Source organism: Meriones unguiculatus, chromosome 4 (genome assembly GCF_030254825.1).
Source record: "Meriones unguiculatus strain TT.TT164.6M chromosome 4, Bangor_MerUng_6.1, whole genome shotgun sequence".
In the NCBI taxonomy this organism is placed as follows: domain Eukaryota; kingdom Metazoa; phylum Chordata; class Mammalia; order Rodentia; family Muridae; genus Meriones; species Meriones unguiculatus.
In genome coordinates this window covers 125,628,623-125,642,402 of record NC_083352.1, presented here as the reverse complement: position 1 = coordinate 125,642,402, position 13,780 = coordinate 125,628,623, and the positions used below count along the sequence as shown (strand labels likewise).

General features: G+C 43.9%; 1 protein-coding gene across 4 annotated transcripts in view; it reads left to right on the top strand.

Moving 5' to 3' along the window:
• The window catches only part of Kif3b (kinesin family member 3B), a 39,971-nt gene that overhangs the window by 7,221 nt on the left and 18,970 nt on the right, over positions 1–13,780 (top strand). For 2 of the 4 annotated variants that reach the window (XM_021639693.2, XM_021639694.2), the window contains one exon: positions 8,302–8,386. The exons of the other annotated variants lie outside the window; for them this stretch is intronic. The gene's annotated coding sequence lies outside the window, so the exon portion shown is untranslated. The remainder of the gene's footprint in view (positions 1–8,301; positions 8,387–13,780) is intronic. 4 annotated transcript variants of the gene reach the window in all.

Below are 13,780 nucleotides of genomic sequence, written 5' to 3'. Positions count from 1 at the left end.
TGTGTGCGTGCGTGTGTGCACGTGTGCGTGTACATGGTATCTGTATTTATGGGCATGTGTGCCATGGTGAACCTGTGGAAGTCAGAGGACACTTTTTTGGAGTCATTTCTCTCCTTCCACCTTTATATGGGTTTCAGGGTCAAACACCATTAAGCACTGAACCATCCAACTGGCCCTCTCCTACCTCCCTCCCTCCCTTCTGTAGAACCCAGAGCCTCTTTGCATGTAAGCACATGTTCTACTACTGAGCTACATACATCCTTGGCCCCATCTATTTTACAGGTAAGCAGAGACCACAACATCCTTGAGGTTTATCAGAAGATTTTCTCGACCTTACTCAGGCAACTCATTTGAAATGCTAATAGGGGCCAGGTGCAGTGCACTTGGTTATAATCTGAGCATTCAGGAGGTAGAGGCAGAAGGGTCAGGAGTTTGGGGTTAAGGCTACACAACTCCTTTGAGGTCAGCAGGCATTATAAGAGACCTCTAACAAAGAAACAGACCAGAAAGCGACTTCAAAGGATGTTTGATTAGATGGGAAACTCCTTGGGCTGTTTTAGAGTAATGATGAGTCTCAGTGTTTGATGATTGAGGCTGCAGACAGCCCCAACTTTGGGTGAGGTAGGCTAGCCCTCATGCTTGGTAGTAGTCTAGTTGCAGGCCTCACACAGCTGAAGCTGGAGCCTCAAGGTCTCTTCTGAACCACTTAACCCTCAACTCACTCTTGGTCCTGCTGATTACATCTACATGGGAGCGAGGAGGGCCAGGGAGTCCAGTACCTGTAGAAAGCTTTTCAGCCAAGGCTGGTAGATGGCTTAGCGGATGCCTGATGACCTGAGTTCAAGTCCAAAGACACACATGGTGGGCAGAGAGAGCTACATCCTCCCAGTTGTCCTCCAGCCTCCCCAGATGCACTGTAGCGTTTACCTATGCACACACACACAATAGATCAACACAATATTAAAATAAAAAAGCTGTGGTGGTGCATACCTTTTAGCTCAGTACTCAAGGGGCTGAGGCAGGTGGATCTCTTGTGAGTTCAAGGCCATCCTGGTCACATAGTAAGTTTTAGGCCAGCCAGGGCTAAATGGTAAGGCCCTGTCTCAAGCTCATCCCCCCAAATTTAAAAATATGTAAAAAGATCAATTGGCCAACCCTATGGTATCACAGAAAATCTGGCAGGATTTTAGTAGAAATTCTGCCACTTATATTGGGACATGGGCAAAAAAGTCACCTGTCTGGTCCTCAGTGTCTATCTGTTTCTTTGTCTATGTTTATGTATGTATGTTCATAGGTGTATGCACAGACATATGACTGGGCCGTGAGGTAGACATTTTCTTCTCTTTTGGTTCCTCTATAGGCTTTCTTCCAGGTCTTCTGGATGGAAATTTCAGGGCACATTTCTTAGAATATGCAGTCAGTTCCTCTTGTCAGGACCACCCATCTGCAGTGCATCTTGAGATGGGGATGTTTAAGGATCATTTAATCCTGATGGCACATTGTGTCACCTCACTTTGTCACTTCATTGCAGACACTGAGCTCTTCACTGCTGGCAGATCTATCTTTAGTATACTGGTGTATGTAAATCATAATTTGCATTAGTGATCTCTCTTCCTCCCACTGGTGGTAATGGGGTGAGGTTGGTTTGTTTTTAAGGTTTGGGTGGGTGTTTACAGCACTTTCATTTGGTCCAGGCGCAAGAGAAAGATGACTGAGATTTGGGACATTAACTGGGGTTCTGCACAGCACCTTCAGCACTGGCGTCAGTGGGGCTGTGTGGGTTTTGTGTAGCAGACAAGCTGGGCAGAATAGGAGCTCCCAGTCTCTAGCAGCCATTGCTCAGTTGTGATTCAGGACCCTGAGCACAAAGCTCACTGGTAAGTTGTGGAACCTAAGTGTCAGCCCAGGACTGAGGTAACTGGGAGAAGGTGCTCTTCGGTTTTGCAAGGTGAGCAGTAAGGAATGGGAGCCGCTGTGAGAAAGTGTCTCCCCTAGTGAGAGACTCAGCAACCTTTTTAAAAAGGGAAGATTTTCCTGTTTAAGAAAATAAAAGTTGTGGGACAGTAATGGCACACGCCTTTAATCCCAGCTGTTGGGAGGCAGAGGCAGGCGAAACTCTGAATTTTTTTTTTTTTTTTTTTGAAACTCTGAATTTGAGGACAGCCTGGTCTACAGAGGAAGTTTCAGGACAGCCAGGGCTACACAGAGAAACATGTCTCAAAAAGAAAAGGAAGGAAAAGAAAGATTATTTCCATTGAAGAAAAATCAAGAAAATCATGTCCTGCGACCTAGAAATAGCCCATAACATGTTAACTGCCCATGTGCAAATGTGTTCCAAAGTGTATTTTCAAGATGTGCAGATCTTGCCTGCTGCCCCTCTTGTCCATAAGGATGTTTCCAGGGTTTAGAGACTATAAATAGTGCTAGTTGTGATGGCAATCCTCATGTGTTCTTTGCCCACATTTCTGGGTTTGTTTGTTTGTTGTTATGGTGTTGGGAACTGAAACTAGTGCCTCTTGCATACTGGCCCACTGATCTGAGTCCCCAGCCCACTTCTTACTTTTATTTTGAGACAGGGTCTCACCAAATTGCCCTTGAACTCTATCCGGCCTTAACTTTCCAACATTTTTGCCTCAGCTTCCCCAGGAGCTGAGTGTGCTACTGTAACTGGTAGTTAGTGTTTATATTTTCAGCCACAATTAAAATATTTAGGGAAAAGCCACCGGCCAGCCCTTCCCATTTTGGAAACCTCAAACACAGAAGGTAGAACTGTGACCCATCACCTCCAGCCTATGTCATCATTAGGCAGTCCCTTCATCTTCACCCAGCGCTTCTCAGCCTGTGAGTCACGGCCCCTATGGGGGTCAATGACCCTTTCACAGGGGTCACATATAAAAGATCCCACATATCAGATGTTTACATTTTGATTCATAACAGTAGTAAAGTTTCAGTTAGGAAGTAGCAATGAGATAATTGTATGGTTGGGGTCACCACAGCATGAGGAGCTGTATTAAAGGGTGACGGCCTTAGGAAGGATTTAAACAGTGCCTTAGCCCCATCTACTGTACCCTGGTTATTTTGAAACAAATTACAGGTCATAACTTTATAACTTTATCTGAAAATGCTCGTATCTTCAAACTTATTCTTAAAATAATTATTTTTATTTTATGTGTATGTGTGTGTGCTTGCATGCATGTATCACGTGCATACGCATGCCTATGGAGGCCAGACATTGTCAGACCTCCTGAAACTAGAGTTACTGGTGGTTATGAGCCACCTAATGTGGATGTTATGAACCAAATCTGGGTCTTGTGCAAGAGCAGCAAGTACTCTTAACTGCTGAGCTATCTCTCTAGTTCCTCTTTTTAAAAACATTTTGTTTTTATTTTAATATATATATAGTGTGTGTGTGTGTGTGTGTGTGTGTGCGCTGCAGGTGTGTGCAGGTATGGTCAGAGGACAACTTGTAGGGGTTGGATCAAGTTCAAGTTGTCAGGCTTTCAGGGCAAGTTCTTTATACCACCCAGCACCTCCCTGACCCGAGAAACTTCATATCTTTCCTAGAACAGTACATGGAATGAAAAGCTTTTGGAAGAGGCTTTTCCAGAGCAGTGGGGGTTCAGAGGATGATTCCAAATGTCAAGTGACATGGGGAATGGGGTGCGCTGTGAGTGAGAGGACAGATGGTATAGCCTGGAGAAGGGACAGGGCGGTGCCTTCTGTCAAAAAGGAATGTGTTCAACATTTTCTCCTCTAGGAGTGGCTCTTACCGGTTCCTTTTGCCTGTCCTCAAGGTCTATATCCAGAACAGTTGTGACAGCACTGTTGGTATTTAGCTGATGAAGCACTCAGGGCGATCTGTCCAGGGGTGTGTAGTGAGAAGAACTCTATTTGTATACTTCTGCCTGAGTTACTGTTTTTCATAAAGAAGTAGGGTGCTGGGTTGGGAAGCTGGCTAGGTTAATAAAGCACTTGTCATGCAGCCATGAGGACATGTGCTCTGGTCCAGAACCACATACGACCCTGGGCATGCTGGTGTAAGTGCTGCTAATTCCAGTGTTGGGGGTGTGCTGGCCAGCTAGTCTAGCAAATCAGTGAGATGCCTAGATTAAAAAAAAAAAAAAAAAAAAAAAAAGAATAAGATGGAGAAGTACCTGAGGAGACCTCTGGTTTTTATCCTACCCCACGCACCACCCCCTACACACACACACACACACACACACACACACACACACTAAGTAGGGAATAAACCAGGCATAGTGGTGCACACTTGTAATCTTAGCACTTAGAAAAAGAATGTGGGAAGGTCAGGAGTTCAAAGTCATCCTCAGGTACATAGCTTATGATACAGAGCTAGCTGGCCTAGACTACATGAAACTCTGCCTTTAAAAACAGGAGAAAGAAAGGTGAGTTGGATATGAATTGTATGAAATTTATGAGTATTTCACTATTAAATACAAAATGGTTTCTGCTCCACTTCCAAATAAATGCTTCTGTGATAGCAGTCTGGGTTCAGGGCAGGCAAGCATTGCTCATCTCATTGGGCCATGTGCTCTTTAAGTTTGTTCTCTGAGAATGTATCTGTCTTCAGATGCTCAAACCAAAGTCAATGTGCTTGTCTTGTTTTCCCACACAGAGAATGGCTTTATTGCTTCCTCTCACCTTGATTATAAAAAAAAAAAGCACAAACCCACCAAAAAGTCCAAAGAACAGAAAAACATACATATATACATACTTGTAAGCTCACTAACCAGAGAACAGTGTGGCTTCTGGTCCTGTTGCCCCACCCATGGGCACAGTTCTTCAGGGCATGCTTCTTACCAGCCTCACTTGACAGAAGAAATGATGACTTTGCTTTTTAGACAGGGTCTAAAGAGTAACACTGGCTGACCTGTCACTTCCTATTAGACCAGGCTAGCCTCAACCTCCCTGGGATCCACCTGCCTCTTCCTCTGCCTCTGCCTCTGCTGGGATCAAAGGTGTGTGTCAGCCCTTTTCATAGGATACTTAAGACAGCTATTGACCTCTAAAGCTCATGCTTTGATTTTTTTTAAGATTTATTTATTTTATGTATATGAGTACTCTGCATATATGCCTGTAGAAGAGGGCACCAGATCACATTATAGATGGTTGTGAGCCACCACGTGATTGCTGGGGATTGAACTCAGGACCCCTGGAAGAGCAGACAGTGCTCTTAACCACTGAGCCATCTTCCAGCCCCCATGCTTTGATTTTTTTTATTACTGTACACATTTTTTTTAGATTTATTTTTATGTGTTTGAAGGCTTTACCTACATGTATGTTTGTTTACCACGTGTATACTTGGTGCCTGCAGGGGTCAGAAGAGGGTGATGGATCCCCTGGAACTGGGGTTACTTATGGTTGTGAGCTGCTGTGGATGCTGGGAACTGACTTAGCTAATCTGCAAAAACAAGTGCTCTTAACTGCTGAGCCATTTCTCCAAAATCCTGCCTACACTTAAAATTTGTATTTGTATTTGTATTTGTATTTGTGAGTGTATGCCATTTATATTTAGTTGCCCAAAGAGGCCTCAAGAGGGGAGCCAGTCCCCTAAAGCTACAGTTACAGACATTGTAAGTTGTCATTTGGGTCTTGGGAACTGAACTTGGGTCCTCCACAAGAACAGGAAGTGCTCTTTACCCCTGAGGCCTCTCTGTAGGTCCCTAACTTAATTGTTTTAACTGTGTAATATATTAACATTATTAAAAAATGTTTTTGTTTCTGAGATAGGGACTCGTGTATCTTCTGTATCTTAGGCCAGCTTCAAACCCTGTATAACGGAGGATGACTTTGAATTCTTGACCTCCTTGCCGCCACCTCCCCAGTGCTGGCATTAGAGCTGTGTACCATGTCTTGGATTATTTGGTGCTGGGGGTCAAACCAGGCTTTCTTCTATGCTCAGCAAGCTTCTACCGACTGAGCTGCATCCCTAGTTCATGATTTTAAAAGGTTGACTACATAACATATCCCACATGATTTAAAATCCAATAGTATAAACGTGCACACATTGGAGTTCTCCTGCCCTTGACCCACAGCCCCCTGGCTCTTTTCAGGGGAAACCAGCCTTACCTGACAACCGTTATTGCTCTGACTCTTGTATCTCCCTCCTATGTTTGGAGGTTGGGTTTGTTGTTACTGTTGGTATTTTTGAGATAAGATCACCAGGTATAGTCCAGGCTGGCCTTCAACTCACCATCCTGTTGCCTCAGTCTCTTGGGTGTTTCAATTACAGGTGTATGATACTACACACTACACCTGGCTGTCCTCCACATATATTCTATTTACGCATGAGAAAATACAGAACTAGCCAGGTAATGGTGGTATACACCTTTAATCCCAGTACTTGTGGCAGAGGCAGGCGGATCTCTAAGTTTGAGGTCAAAACTACAGAGTGAGTTCTAGGATAGCCAAGGCTATACAAAGAAACCCTGTATTGAAGAGAGAGAAAAGGAAGGAGAGAAAAACAGGGAGAGAGGGAGAGAGAGAATGCAGAACTATTCCCTCAATGCAAATACCATGTTCTTTTAAATATTCTGCAAGGTAGTGATATTTTTTAACTAGAGATGAATAAACTCTTTGTGTGTGTGTGTGTGTGTGTGTGTGTGTGTGTATACCTTTATTTTTCAACCAGTCTTACTACCTTATACTAGTCTCAAATCCCTGGGCCCTGGTGATCCTCCCATGTCACCTCCCTAGTGCTGCAGTCACAGATATGAGTCAATGGTGCCCATCTGGAAATCTTGTAACTCTCATTGTGATAATGTCATCTTGGGAACCAGGGTGAAAAACATAGTTGCCAACTAGTATGCTTCAGGATTTTGGAGTCCTGAGAGAGAAACTGATGCTCACCAGGTGAAGTCTGCACATAGAGGTAGCTTAGGCTGGCTGACAGCACTACTTTTCCCTCCCTGTGGTGCATATGCCCTATGGCACAGGCTGCATTTCAGGTATGCTGTCCTTGAATTCTGGGCTGGGCAGTTTGCAGGCAGTTTCCTGGGCCCTTAGAGGACCCGAGTTGCCGCGTATTGATTAGAGATGAATTAGTATGCACTCTGAGTCTGCAGCTGCTTCTGCCAGGGCTCCTTCTGTGAAGCTGCCAGACACTTATTTTTATCCCCTGAGAGAAAAATTTGGAAAATGCAGATATGTTGAAAGTGGCCAAAGGTGGGCCACTGCTGATGTTTTGATGAATATTTTATTTTTATGTAATCATGATGACATGAAGCCATTCAATTTTATAAATGGCCTTTTTACTTATAATGATTTTCTAGTCATTATAGAACCTTGCTAAATGTCCATTTTTTCTTCTTTAAAATATTTTTAGAATCTTTTTGAAAAAAACAGGTACTTGTGAGACAAAATAAATTTTAAGTCACCATTATCTTTTTGGGGGGTGAGGGGGTGAACTCTCACTGCATTCCCTAACTCTTAAACTCAAGATCAAGAGGCCTCTGGCTCAGCCAGTGCTAAGCGCCTTTTAAAAGATGGAATAGTAGCAGGGCAGTGGTGGTGCACACCTGTAATCCCAGCACTCAGGAGGCAGAGGCAAGAGGATCTCTGAGTTTGAAAGAGGTCTGCAAAGAGTTCCAGGAGAGTCTGGGCTGTTACACAGAGAAACCCTGTCTTGAAAAACAACAACAAAAACAAAAAAAGAATAGTGTGGTGAGCTTTTCTTTCTTTCTTTCTTTTTTTTAAGATTTATTTATTTATTATGTATACAGTGTTTTGTCTGCAGGCCAGAAGAGGACACTAGATCTCATTATAGATGGTTGTGAGCCACATGTGGGTAGTTGCTGGGAATTGAACTCAGGACCTCTTGAAGAGCAAGCAGTGCTCTTAACTGCTGAGCCATCTCTCTAGCCCACAATTTTATTTTATTTTATGTGCATTAGTATGAAGGTTTCAGATTACTTGGAATTGGCATTACAGATGGTTGTGAGCTGCCATGTGAGTGCTGGGAATTGAACTTGGATCCTTTGGAAGAGCAGACAGTGCTCTTAACCACTGAGCCATCTCTCCAGCCTGGTGAGCTTTTTTTAATTTTTTATTTTGGAGACAAGGTTTCACCATGTAGGTGTGGCTATCCTAGAATTTATTCTGTAGATTAGGCTGGCCTGGAACTCATAGTGTTCCCTCCAAGTGCTGGGGTTAAAGACTCTTATTTGCTTACTTCAGTTTTAAAAGAGAATCAAACAATAAACTAATGTAAGTTAAGTTGAATCTGTTTCCCTCTCTAATTGCATTTTCTCACTTGTTTCCTCCATTGTTCCGTTTGGGCAGCTGATAAACATCATCTGGTGTGTATCCTTCTCTACAACCTGATGTCGGTTGCTTGGTTTTTTGGAGACAGGGTCCCACTTTGTAGGTGAGTCTGGACTAAAACTTGCCAATTCAAGGATTGGCTAATTTTTTTCTGCAAAAGTCTACATGGTAAATATTTTGGGTTTGTGGGGGCTTATTTTCTCTGTTGCAGCCACTCCACTCTGCATTTTATAGTCACTGTAAGTTCTAAGCATATGCAAAAAAGGGTTATGGCTATGTTTCAGTTAAATTTTATTTACAGGGATGGATGAGGGCCAGATTTGGGCTGTGGCTTGTTTTGCAGACCTCTTATTTATTGCTTTACTGACTGCTGTACTGGAGTGTCTGCAGTGTGGACATACTATATTTTAATGTTTTATCTCCCCATAAATGGAAGTGTGGGTGTCTATTTTGCTTTCTGTTATAACACTGCTGGGGGCTGGAGATGTAGCTCAGTCGGTGGAGTACCACCTACACTAGGCATGGTGGTGTATGCCTGGGATCCTACAACTTGGGAGGTAGAGGCAGGACAATCGGAAGTTGAAACCAGCCTCAGTTATATAATGAGTTTGAGGCCAGCCTGGGCTATGTGAGACCCTGTCTCAAAAACAAAAAAGAAGCATCTTGCTGTTTGTTTCTGCACATATGCAAGGTTCCATCAGGGACTGAATATGTGGAGAAAGAGCAGTTGCTGGGGGTTTCAATGCTGCAGACTGAGTCTGAAATACCCACATGCTGAGCACAGCGGTAAGGAGCCTTGTCTTTTTATCCTTCTGTTTGTTTGATTTTTTTTTTCTTTTTTCTTTTTTTAAAGACAGGGTCTTACCATGTAGCCCTGGCTGGAGTAGAACTTACTATGTAGACTAGGCTGTCCTTGAACTCACAAGCTTCAGCCTCCTGAAAAAAAAAAAAAAGCTATTAAAAAAATAGTTACATTTATTTTTTGTGTATGGATGTTTGAGTGTGAATGTGTGTGAGTGTATGTATGTGTGCATGCATGTGGCTGCCATTGTGGATGTGTGGAGGTTGAGACAACCTGTGAGAGTCCGTTTTCTCATTCTACAAGAAAGGTTCCAGAAATTAAAACTAATGTTGTCAGACTTGGCAGCAGGCATCTACCTGGTTAGCCATCTCACTGGCCCTCCCTTGTTTTGATTTATTTATTTGAGACAGGTTTTTAACTATGTAGCTCTGGCTGATCTGGAACTCACTATGTAGACTCATAGAAATCTGCCTGCCTCTGCCTCCTGAATTCTGGGAAGAGGTGCATCACCATGACCAGCCTCCCTTGTTTTGTTTCTTATTTATTTGTTTGTTGAAAGTACCACACAGGTCAATAAAATGTAAACTGAGTGCTGGGACTGTGGTTCTGTGATAGAGCACTTCCATAGCATATACAAAGCCATAGTCTCAGTGACCACACATACACTTTAAAACAAACAAATAAAAACATTTCATGTAGAGTGTGACCAGTCTGTGACCTCTCTCCTAGTATCCGATAGTTGTTCAGAATGTAGTCCACACCAAATTCTAGACTTTGAGGTGAATCTCCATGACAACCAGCTTGGGCAACATGAATCAAGAATGAAGTACTCAGCAAAGAGTGTGGAAGACTGTGGCTCCCCTGAGAAATATGTAACTGATCTTCTCAGCAGGCACAAGCCACGAGGTTGGAGAAGTCAGCCTTGCACAGCCAGCCAGCCAGTGGGGGTTGACCTGGGGTGCGGGTTCTAGCAGAAAACGCTCTTGGGATGCAGGCGGCAGGCTGCTGACCAACCTGCTGGATTTCTCTCAAGATTCATCACTCTGTGGTTAGCCTTGCGGGAGAGCAGAAGGAAGGTAATAGAGAGAGTCCAGCATCCCCTGAGAATGCTCTTTTTGCTGAGGAGGGCCCAGAGCAAGGTTTGAAGCCCCGGAGGCAGGAAATTGAGTCGAAATAGAATTAGTCTTCCTGAAGTAAAACATCAGTAATACATGCCTATCAGCCCAGCTGGGTGAGCTCAGGGAAGAAGTGTGTTCAGAGTTGAGGAGATCCAATGAGAGTTTTAAAGATGAATGGCTGCTGGGTGCTGCATCTGAGGCCTTACCAAAGTAGACCCTGGGGCCAATGTTTCCCTTTGTACCCACACTGGCTTTGTTGGAGGAGTTGTGGCATGTCCTAGTCTGCTTTGTGTTGCTGTGATAAAACACCGTGACCAAAGCAACTTGGGGAGGAAGAGAGATTATTTGGCTTACAGGTTACAGCCCAGTTAATGCGGTTCATACACTCACAGGGATAGGACCATCCACTAGAGTGTGGATGACCTACCAGGGGCCGTACACTCCCAGAAAGCCAACTCAGGCTCCCCCAGGAACCGTGAACTGTCTTGTCCAAGATTTTACATTTTCTTTGCCCCTTCCTCCACAATCATCTCTGAACCTTACACAGCGAGTGGTGGTGTAGATATTCCCATCTGTGGCTGAGCACCCCACAGGCACTTATTGTCCACACTTGACCACGTGTGAGTTTCTGCATTAGCCACCACAGAGGAGCTGCTCTGATGAAGTCTGGTTGCTGTACAGATGTATGGGGTAGAGGTGCCAACCCAGAGTGCAGTTGGATATTATGCCATTTATCCAGCAGTAGTAGTAGGTTCACTCCTGGGATCTCTGAGCTCCCTGTCCATGGGTTCTTGGCCAGATTTACAGTACTAGGCATGCATTTCCTCCTGTGGAGTGGGCTTTACATCCTAGCAGAAATCAGCTGGCCATACACATATTAGTCATGGCACTATTGCACAAGCTGCCACACCAGTCATTGTCGTCTGCAGGACTCACAGCTGCGTAAGGCTGTTGCTAACTCCTCATCCCACCTTAGCAGCCTGTATGGCCCCTTGAAGGAAGCCTCCTGATCAGGAGGAAATCAACTTGATTTCTCCATCCCTGTGACCAAAGTGTGTGGTGTCTTCAGCATTATGATCTTACCATTAAGTTCTGGTGGGCAACCAAGAGCAGTGACAATAATATTTAGTATCTAGAGGTCTCTGGGACTCCCCTGACTAACCATGTAAGGGGAGGCGTCCTGCATGTGGCATTGGACTTTTTCATTTGGCAGCTTAGGGCTTCTGGGAGGAACACTGCCTTCAGGCTAGGATAACTACAACTCTACCAAATGCATACACTCATTGATTCAGCAACTCAGCTTCTAAGAATATATTTTTACAGGTATATTTATCCACACATGAAATGATATGTGTCCTGGGTTCTTCACAGTGGACTATCAGTAACAGCTAAAGTTTATCTATTGTTTGAGACAGGTCTTACTATATAGCCCAGCCTGGCCGCAAGCTTCTAATCCTCCTGCCTTCGCTGGGTAAGTGCAGGATTACAGGTATACACCACCACATCCAACAACGCAAGTGCACCTGTAGGAAACAAGTTAAATTAGTTACCATGTAGCTGTACAATGGGACATTATGCTGCTGCCATAAAAGATAAGGCTCTATTTCCTGAGAGAGCAAGCCTCATGATAGGCTGTAGTAAGAACAGTAAGACACAAGCCATTGTGTACTACCGCGCATGACATCACATTATTAAAATTATTAGATTCAGCATCTAATAATGGAACTAGAGAGATGGCTCAGTGCTTTAAGAGAAGTGACTGCTCTTTCAGTGGACCTGGGTTCAATTTCCAGCACCCATATGGCAGCTCCTAACCATAAGAAGTAATTCCAGTCCCTGGAGATCCAGTGGTGCCTTCCAGCCTCTTCAGGCACTGCATGCATGGGATGCATAGACATATGTGCAGGCAAAACACCATATACACACAATAGAACAAACAGGGAAAAGATCTAATAACGTCTGTCTGTGAACAGGAGAGCTGGGCAGCTGGAGAATGGCAAAGGAGAGATGTCTGTCTCTTAAGAGGGCTTTAGAATAATTTTTTTTTTTTTTTTTCTGAGACAGGGTTTCTCTGTTTAGCCCTGGCTGTCCTGGACGTACTTTGTAGACTAGGCTGGCCTTGAAGTCACAGAGATCCACATGTCTCTGCCTCCCTGAGTTCTGGGATTACAGGTGTGCACCACCATACCTAGCTGATAATAATTTTTAAAACATAATCACCTATTTAAAAAACATTTCCTACACTGAGGTTATCGGGAGCTTGAGGTCCTTGTGTCCCTTGGCTTTGATCTAGTCTCTCCTAAGAACACATCCACTCACCTGTTCTTTGCCTCCTGGGTTTCCCAGCAGCAAGTGAGCTGTTTTTTTCTTTTTTTAATTTTTAACCTTTTACTCTTTGTACTCAGAATCTATCAACTCGATGGCTAAATTCAGTGCACTATTCCACATCCTCACTTATGAGCACATTTTGCATAAGCCATCTGTCTCTTATTGATCCTTTCACACTGAGAAGTATCCCCACGCAAGCTAAGGTATTCAAGCATCAGTGCACAAGGGGTCTCCTCTAGACTAAAGTGCCCTGTGGCCACATAGCTCCTCATCAAGGCTATGTGATACTGAATGTACAGCAAACGTATTACAGGTATGCTCCTATTTTGTGGTGCTGGAGGTACAGTGGTAGCTTGCCATGTACCCTGAGCTACCTTAAATGAGGTCTTGTTCTGAAACACAGACTGGCCTATAACTCAGAGTCATCCTTCCTGAGCCTCTCAAATGCTCAGAGCACAGGCTGCCACTGTAACCAGTGTCTCCCTCTCTCCTGTTTGCTTCTTTACCTGCTCATTCTCTTGTGTGCCACTCATGTGCTTATTGTTGGTGCTAGGTTTGATCACGGCCTTCGTTTGCTAACATGTGCACTATGGTTGAGCTGCCCTTCAGCGGGCAGTTTTCATTAGGGTTACCCACGTCCTTTGAGAAGCTCACACTGTGTAACCCACACGCTCTGCTTTGCTTATTTACTTCATAGGTCTTTGTGTGAATTTGCTTAGATAAACATTAAAACTATTCCAGAAGCCAGGCATGGTGGTGCACACTTTTAATCCTAGCACTTGGGAGGCAGAGGCAGGCAGATCTCTGAGTTCAAGGCCAGTCTGGTCTACAGAGTGAGTTCCACAACAGCCAGGGCTACACAGGGAAACCCTGTCTTGAAAAAACAACAACCACAAAAATTTACTGTAATCCTCTGTGTAGGAATATATTTAATCACTCATCTCTTGATCTGAACTGGAGTTAATCCCTTCTCTCTTGCTATCACTGTGTCACAACAAATAACCTAGGAGAGATATGTCTCTATAAAGACCTTTATTTGTTGGGTGAATTCTTAGGATTGTTAGGTCAAAAGGTCTATACAATGAAAGGTTGAAACAGTTTTTATTACATTTTATTTGTTTGTATGTATGTGTGCACAAGTTATGGAGTATATTAAGGTCAAAGGACAACTTACTGGAATTCTCTCCTTCTACCATATGGGTCTTGGGGACTGAACTCAGACCCTTAAGTTTGGTGACAAATACCTTTA